This window comes from Callospermophilus lateralis, chromosome 6 (assembly GCF_048772815.1).
Source record: "Callospermophilus lateralis isolate mCalLat2 chromosome 6, mCalLat2.hap1, whole genome shotgun sequence".
Lineage (NCBI taxonomy): Eukaryota > Metazoa > Chordata > Mammalia > Rodentia > Sciuridae > Callospermophilus > Callospermophilus lateralis.
Genome location: NC_135310.1, coordinates 133,271,558 through 133,280,884, shown reverse-complemented (window position 1 = coordinate 133,280,884; position 9,327 = coordinate 133,271,558). Strand labels below are relative to the sequence as shown.

Genomic DNA, 9,327 nt, shown 5'->3' with positions numbered 1-9,327 from the left:
TTTTCATATTTTTTATAATGGTCTTAAAAATGCGTGCTTCAGAAATTTTTAATTTCAATGCATTTTCTCTTTGGATTATGAGAGTTTTGTTAAAACCATTCCTTTTGGCCAGGCACAGTGATGCATGCCTGTAATCCCAGTAGCTTGGGAGGCTGAGACAGGTGTATCTCAAGTACAAAGCCAGCCTTAGCAATGGCGAGGCACTTAGCAACCCTGTCTCTAAATAAAATTCAGAATAGGGGGGCTGGCGATGTGGCTCAAGCAGTAGTGCGCTCCCCTGACATGCGCGCAGCCCGGGTTCGATCCTCAGCACCACATACAAAAAAAGATGTTGTGTCTGCCGAAAACTAAAATAAATATTAAAACTTTCTCTGTCTCTCTCTCTCTCTCTCTCTCTCTCTCTCTCTCTCTCTCTCTCTATCTCTCTCTCTCTCTCTCAAAAAAAAAAAAAACAATTCAGAATAGGGCTGGGGATGTGGCTCAGTGGTTGAGTGTCCCTTATTTCAACTTCCAGTAAAAAAAAAAAAAATCCTTTGGTATGAAATATTTTGACTTAGGAAACACTTTACATACTTTTTCTACCTGGACTATCAACCAGTTAAAACGTATACATCATTAGAATTGAGCAATAATTTATTTATGTTCATTTTGAGAGTATAGTAAGTCTCATTGTTTGGAATTTGAAAGATGCAGATGAGTGAATCTCTTTCATTTACAAAATACCCAGCTTTTATAAACTAGTCCATTCCTGTTATTTTCTGGGTTTCATGATCTTGCCTAAAATAGGATGTAAAAGGGAAAAAAAATAAAATAGCCTTCTTTTGTGTGTGTGAACTATATTGTGACTCAACTATGATCATGTTATACTTGATAAAAAATTATGTGTATAGGTTTATACACACATTATTATATGTAAATTATTTCAAGTACATCAAGTTATTTTGGCTTCTCTGAAATTGTTGGCTCTTAGAGTATGATAATTTAAGATTATTAACTATTGACTAAGTGGTCAACACATGGGCTCATACTTGACTATAATATGAAATGTGTTTTATAGCATGTTGTCTTATAGTTCTCTGTAACATTAAGGACTAAGGAGAAATGAACAAATGGCCTTTTTAATGCTAAAGCCATTTTTTTAGTCTTCCTTATACAAAGTACAAGAATCATATTGGTTTGAAAACTTAAAAATAAAATCAGAGCTAACATTTATTGAGTTTTTTTGTGTATGTAGACTTTACCAAGTTGAAATTTCACAGCAACCTCTAGTGGGGAAGTAAGCATTTTATAATTCCTATGTTACAGAAGAGAAAACTGAGGCTTAGCTAAGTACATGCTTTTAGTTTCCAGAGATGCAGCAAGCAGAATCAAATCTCAAATACAGGGCTGTGAAATTTTGATTAGTGCTTCTTTTTTTGGGTACCAGAGATTGAACCCCTAAGCTCTTGGCCACTGAGCCACATCCATAACCCTATTTTGTATTTTATTTAGAGAGAAGGTCTCACTGGATTGCTTAGCACCTTGCTTTTGCTGAGGCTGGCTTTGAACTTGCAATCCTCCTGCCTCAGTCTCCCAATGACTGACAGGCATGCGCCACTGTGGCCAGCTGGGTTAGTGCTCTTAATGAATGTGATTACTAAATAATAGCAGGAAACACTGAACAATAGAAAATGCATCTTTCAATGTTTTTTTTTTTGTTTTTTTTTTTTTTTTTTTTTTTTTTTTTTTTTTTTTGTAAAATACACGTACCATTTGCCATTTGAACCATTTTGAAGTGTACAGTTCAGGAACACTAAGTATATTCACATTGTCCAAGATGTCATGTGTTGCTGAATCATTAGATGACAGAAAGCAGAAGGGGCAAAAGGGATGTCAATAATGTGTGAAGCCTGTTATAAAAGGGCATTGATTCTGTTAAAAAATATAGAGCCCCATGACCTAATCCCATCCTAAATTTCTCTCCCTTTTTCAGTGGTCACAATGGTGATTGTTACAACATATACATTTGGGGAGAACACATTCAGACCATAGCCATGTTTAAGTACAATGTAAAGAGAAATTCTTCTGGAGAAAAAAATGTTGGTTTAAATCATGTGGAAAGTCCTTTCTAACTCTGAACCTAAGACTGCAGGGTAAATAGACATTGATTATAGTTGGGCTATTTCCAAACATGTGTCCATACACATGGCAGAGCCCTGTACTGATGCAGCTTGCACCCTGAGGTTTCAACTACCAGCCATGGATCACTGCACTGTGATCCACGGCCCTGGTTCCCATCTCCTTCTTGCTACAAACATGAACTGATGTCACTACTGTATTGTAGGATTTAAGGACTGTTGTTTTGTTTAAAGCTTTAGGTTGTTGATATTTAATTATAATAATTCAACAAACATTTAATGATATTTACTATATACCGTCACTATGTTAGATAACAGAGACAAAACAATCTTCAAAAACACTTACTGGGCTGGAATAAAGCTCCCAGTTAAGTGCTCGCTTAGCATGTGCCTGGCTCTGGGTTTAATCTCCAGTACTAAAAACAAACAAAAAACCTTTCTTTCTTTGTGGAACTTACAACTTAATACTATCAGAAATTGACAGCTAACTCTCAGTGGATTATATTTTCACATTTGAAAAAGTCAGATTTATTCAAGTACCACGGTTTTCCAGAAAAAAAATAGCAGAATGCCCTGTAATTAAAGTCTGAAAATAGGAGTAAATTTTTAAATTGAAGCTAAAATTGTGAAAATTGTATTGTTTCAAAAATGTTATTTCCCATTTGTAAAATTCTTTTCCTCCCCGTGGTACTGGAGAGTGAACCCTGGGGAGCTTAACCGCTGACTCACATTCAAAGATCTTATTTTTTGAGACAGTATCTCTCTAATTTGTTCAGACTGGCTTTGAGCTTATAATCCTCCTGTCTAACACTCCCAAGCCACTGGGATTGAAGGCATGGACCTCCCATTTCTAAAATTGTGATTTTCATATTTGTACACCCAGCTTTCTTTCAGGAGATTCTAATTGAAAACTCTCCTGAAGGATGGGATGTGTTTCAGTAGTAGAGCACTTTTCTTGCATGCTGAGGTCCTTGTTTTGAGCTCCAGTGCTAGAGGGAAGGAAGGAAGGAAGGAAGGAAGGAAGGAAGGAAGGAATAGAGAAAGAAAGCAAGAGAGAGAAAGAGTGTGAAGGAGGGAGGAAGAAAGGAAGAGAAGGAAGAGAAGAAAGGAAGGGAAGGAAAAGTATTAGGAAAAGAAAATTATAATGAATACCAATTAAAGTGTCTTCTGCTAACCTACATATTAGTCATTCAATACAGGAACCAAAACCCTTGTATGACTATTTAAATTAATTAAAATTCCACAAAATCAAATATCCATTCCTCAGTTCCACCAGTTATTTCAAGAGTTCAATAACCACATAGGCTGGTAACTATCATATCTGACAGTGCAGTGGAGATACCGTGCATTTCTGTCATGGCAGAAAGGTCTATTAGACAATACTGATAAAAAGGAAGCATCACATCAAGGTACTGGTATTGTAGATGTGTTAGAGAAAATTCAAGAAAATTCAACACAACTCATGTTAAAAAAAACACTTAGCAAATTGTGACCCACAAGAGAACATCCTGAAACCAAAAGAGGACCTTCTACCAAGCCAGTCAAATCGGCAGCATCTCATTCATGATGTTGGCAAAATAGCATCATTTGGAAAATAGCTTCTTTGCTGTGTATGTACAAAAAAGCATCCTGATGACTTTAGAAGTCCCAACTCTTGTGTACAAATCTCTGTGGATTATCAATCAAATGTTACAAATAGAAAAACAACCAGGAAAACTAGTTCATCTAATACATAATAGCACAGCACTAAAATAACAGACTCGAAATTTTTCCAAGAAACAAAGCCAAGCTAGGGGTGTGTTAACACAGTGAAAGTTCTTTTTGACTAACTGCTCAACAGGGGTCAAACTAGACTTCTGAATTTCATAAGGATTTCTAAATTTTTTGACTGTGGTCTGCCTTTAGCTCATTATGCGCATATGTGAATATACTTTTTAAAGTTAACTATATTTCATTCGCTTTTTTCTAATATATTTTATTGCAAGAGTTCATAAACACTGATTTAAAAAACTACTGTTGTTACTACAGTTCTAGATACTAGTAGAGCTAAATTCCAATTGATATATAAAATTAGGGCCCTATATGATAACTTTGATCTGAAATCTGGTATCAGTAATCATAAGATCTAAAAATCATTGCACTGAAGTTTAGAAATTCCTATTTATTATATGCTTGGCATTATACAAACTGCTTAATTCCACTTATCTTATTTACTTCTGTAACAACTATGCGTTATGAAGTAGGTAGTATTAATTCCATAGCCTAACAGGCTGATCATAGTTTAATAATGTGCTCCAAATTGTGCTCCTAATGAGTCAATTAGTCAGAATTTAAGCCCAGATAGCTTCCATTTATTGTACTATCTCAAGATCTAGGGCTCATAATGAGGAATATTAAAAATGATAAGTTAAAATTTTTAATTTTGACTGCTTATTACATGCCAGGTAATTCTAATCCCATTCCTTTGTAGATCATTAAGACCACATGCCAATAGATCTCCACATAGGAATTGGTCTTGACAGAGGAAGGCAGGTAGGACTAGTGCAATGGACATGCCCAGGGCAGAACTGGAGCAGAAGCTAGGCCAGCACCCAGATAGCTGGCTGCAGAGCCTGCACTTTTTATGGTGCTAGAAGTTCTGCAGGACTGTATAAATGCTTTGGTGGTTACCACCCAATCACAATGGCTCAGCCCCCTTCTATCAATGTGGAGAATGTCCCAGGACAGCAAATCACAGGAGCACTGCCTGGGAACCAGGGAAGAGAGGCCAGTAGCCTCAGGTAAATAAGGAGGTCAGATGAGATGGTGATCTGCAAATGATGCTGGTGTGCACCTGTATGCCAACCACTGCCCAAGGATGTGGGAGAAGGTCTAGGCGGCAGGGATGAGAACTGTGGGCTATGAACAGGGCCATTGGCAAAACTGTCAGAGAAGTGTCAAGGCACACAGTTCCACTATCCCATGAAATACAGTACACAATAAGAAATGTTGATCTTAACCAGGTGATGGTTCAGTGTACTGAGAATTTATTAGGTCAGGTATTGTTCTAAGCACTTTTCATCTAACTCAACAAACTCAAATAAACTCCTAGTTGATCTACAAGGTTAGGCATCTATGAACTCAAACTTGACCATTTAATTAAATGCCATTCAAGTTTAGTTTTTAAAAATGTTGATACACACCAGGTACAGTGACACATATTTGTAATCTCAGTGAAGTAGGAAAATATTTAGTTTAAGGGCAGCATGGGAAATTTAGGAAGAACTCAAAATAAAAAAGGTCTGGTGATGTAGCTCTGTGGTAAACCACACCTGTATTCAGATCCTAGTACCAAAAAAAAAAAAAAAGAAAAAAAGAAAGAAAGGCACTTGTCCCTTTTGTCAAGAAACATTAATTTCTTGCCCTGGAGCCAAGGTGCTTTTGAAAAATAAGAATTCAGTAGATGTCTAGATCTTGCTCAGCTTTGAATTCTTGAAATGCTTTCTGAGTACAGAAAATATTGCAGTCCAAACAGGCCATGATTTCTCTAAGCCTCCTGAGCTCATTATGCCCATTGCTACATTTTCTGTTTTGGAATTTATAAAGACAGTGTGATGATTTAAAGATCCATTGATTTCTCATTCCCATATGAAAGAGCAGTCTCTTTTAGTTCATCTTCAACAAAATATAGTTGTCAAACTGATAGAATTAGCCAGAAGAAACTTTATTTTCTAGACTGGAGCTAAGTGCTTAAGTATAGAAATAGTATTTCTACCTACAATGGTTAAAATAAAATCTTTACCATATGAATTATATGGCTGTAAAAAAGAGCTTAGCTTTTTTTTCCCATATCAGCCAAAGGTTGCCAACTACATTTACATATTCTTGTACTAAGATTTTTGGATTTGCCAGTTTTTACCAGTAACCATCACCAGGATGCACTTAGAGTTCTTTCTGAATAATATGGTTTAGTTACATTTCAGTATTTACCTTTTAAAACATGTCCATAGTCTTTCAGGACATGGGTTTCAACAAGAAAATTTTACATTTCCAATAAAATTCAATGCTGACAATTTGAACATTTTATGTAATAGTGAAAGAAGTTCAGAACTGTGTTGAAGATTAAAAATATTAAAGTATGTGCAACAGAGCAGAAATATTTGGAGAGTGTTGATCTATTATTGGTTTTTAAAAAAGTAACTTGGCTTCTTTAAAACTTACAATTCAAAGACCAGATTAACTTTGTCTCTTTTATTGTAAAAAAGACAATTTATAAAACCATTAACTTCTAAAATTGTGGTATAATATAATTTTTAATAGATAAAGCTTTTTTATTTCAAGGAGTAGCTATATAATCATAGAGGCCTCTATGTACAGACACAAGAGGGATTTTTATGTCTTGGTGTCTTCCTCCTTGGACAGAGTCTTGATGTGCTCCTCCTTGGCCTGGAGTGCTCCTCATAGAGCTTGTTTTCCTCCTTGGTCTCAGCCTGCTCAGTCAGAAGCTTCTTGTTGGCCTTATCTGCCTTCAGCTTGTGGATATGTTCCATGAGAATCCACTTGTTATTGAACACATTGCCCTTTGCCTTCAGGTAGAATCTGTGATACATGTGGTGGTCAATCTTAGATCCACAGAATCTCTGAGTAGCCTACACAGAATCTGTATCCTCTTCACTCAGGTGACTTTCCCCCTTCATTGGAGCATTAGCTGTTCTCTTCTGCTTACCGATGTCCACATGCCTGTGCCTCTGGCGAGCCAAGGTATTGTTTTGGCATGGAGCCCCAGAATGAACAGAAACTGGTTTGTGAATGATCAGCCTATCTTTGATCAGCTTCCAGATCTGCTGATGAAAGTTGGCATTAGAGAGTTCATTGGTCTCATTGAGATCCAACCAGGCCTTCTTTTTGCCACAGCAGAGGACACTGGAGGCAAGTCTCTTCTGAAGCCTGAGTGTCCTCCTGGCTGCTCCTGTAGCCATGAAAGTAAAGAGCCCAATATAGTTTGAAGCTTTTCATAATATATATATATATATATATATATATATATATATATATATATATATATATAAGATTTAAACATTAAATACTTGTAATATGTTACATGTATATAATGTACCTCTATATTCACAAAATTGTCTTCATTTGTTAACAGTGCACAAATGGTTACATGATACAGAGATCATGTTTACTTAAACTTGTTAGCTTGCTTCTGAAGAGTTCAGTGAATCATGTTAGTTTTTCATCTTTCATATTTGACCAAACATCCTGAATGTAATCCCTGAATCTCTCTCTCTCTGTCTCTCTCCATATATATATATATATATATATATATATATATATATATATATATATATATATAGTATATAGTATTTACATATATAAAATATATTATATGTATATTATTTAAATATAAAATATTTATAAAAGTATAATTTAATACATTGGTGGGGATGCAAATCAAGTCAAGATGGCGCCTGGCAATTTGCCAGGAGGAGTGGTTTGTGAAGCAATGTCAGTGAGCCATTAAGATGATGAGGATTCCTTATTGGCTAACTGCTGTATCTATATGATGTTAATTAAGTTAAGCTGTGTGTAGTTAGTTAAGCATATATACCTCTGCTGTCCGGCAAAGAAGCGGTTCCTGCTACCTTGGGTGCCTGCTACTTTGAGTTCCCGCTCAGTTCCCAATGAGTTCACTTACAATAAAGTAGTTCCCGCTTCAACCTTCAAGTTGCTTGCAACTCTCAGTTATTTTTCCCAACCGGACTGTGGCATATAGTGGCCTGTGCGGGGAATGCCTGAAGCTTGGATGTAAGTGACAAGGCAAACTGCTCTCCCCTGAGGGCAGAGCAAGAGGATGGGTGACCATTTCAAAAAACAGTGTAATCTTCTTTCATTTTGTTTCATTTGTTTTTCAAGCTGCCTGTCCCTAGAAATAAATAGGATGGGATAAAAGTTGTTCACCCATGAGGAAGAGATAGAGATAGACCATGGATGCACATGTCAAGATACAAAAATTGATGCAATGAATTTTTTTTCCATTTCTATCTCATTTTGTTTCAGTTTTGTTTTGTGTTATTTTGTTGGGTTGCATTATCTTTGTAGCAGAAATATGGGATCAGAAATTAATAATGTGCAAATCTATTTGTTCATTTAACAACCACTTACCAGCTAATCCTTTGTTGTCTTTTTGGTCTTCACATCCTGTAGTTTTTCCAAAAATGACAAGAAAAACACCTATCATGAATGCTCCAAATATATTCACTTGGAATTAATCCTAGAGGACTGATACCTAATCATATATGGCAAATGAACGTCACACACTTGCCAGAATATGGAAAATTAAAATATCTACATGTTACAGTTGATACTTCTTCCAGATATTGAATGGGTTCCCTTCATACCAGAGAAAAAACTAAAGATATTATATCTCATTGTTTACAAAATTTTGCCACTGTGGGCATTCCAAAACAGTTAAAACAGATAATGGCCCTGGCTATACTTCTGCTTCTTTTAAGCAATTTTGCTCATCATTTGGCAGTACTCACATAACAGAATCCCGTATAATCCACAGGAACAAGGCATAGTTGAAAGAGCTCATCAAATTATTAAAATGTACTTATTAAAACAAAAAGAGGGAATTGGGAAGGGATATAAATCCCCCAAAGATAAACTTAACATAACCCTTTTTACGTTAAATTTTTACAAATTTTTAAATTTGGATTCATCAGGACTTAGTGTTGCGGAAAGGCACATGTGTCCAAAAAATGTACATAAGCCAAAGATACTTTGGAAGGATATTCTAACTGGACAATGGAATGGTTCTGACCCAGTGATTGTCTGGAGTTGGGGGTCTGTTTGTGTGTTTCCACAGGGAGAACAGCAACCAATTTGAATTCCAGAGAGACTAACTAAAGCAATTTCTACCGACCAAAAAGAAGATGATATGGCTCAAAATCCCATAACAGCTGATATCCAGAACTCCAGTTTAGCTATCTTTACATCTGTGACAATGGTTCCCATACCTGGAGCCTAATGAATAATAGCACCATTAAGACCTATTTCAAATGCAAGAAACCTTGAGGCTTACTTGTGGGAATGCCTTCAAACCCATATGCAAGTTACAAAAAGAATTTTTCTATTTTATTTTTTGAGCTCATACAAACCTAGGTTAATGTTTTTCTGATCAGTTTTATTTTTTAAGCAACTGTGAAGTTTTTAAACATTGCAA

The 9,327-nt window shown here is 35.9% G+C and overlaps 1 pseudogene; it reads right to left on the bottom strand.

Annotated features, from left to right (window-relative positions):
* Nucleotides 1-6,488: 6,488 nt before the first annotated feature.
* On the bottom strand, nt 6,489-7,075 carry LOC143402171 (large ribosomal subunit protein eL19 pseudogene; annotated as a pseudogene).
* Between the last annotated feature and the right edge of the window lie 2,252 nt (nt 7,076-9,327).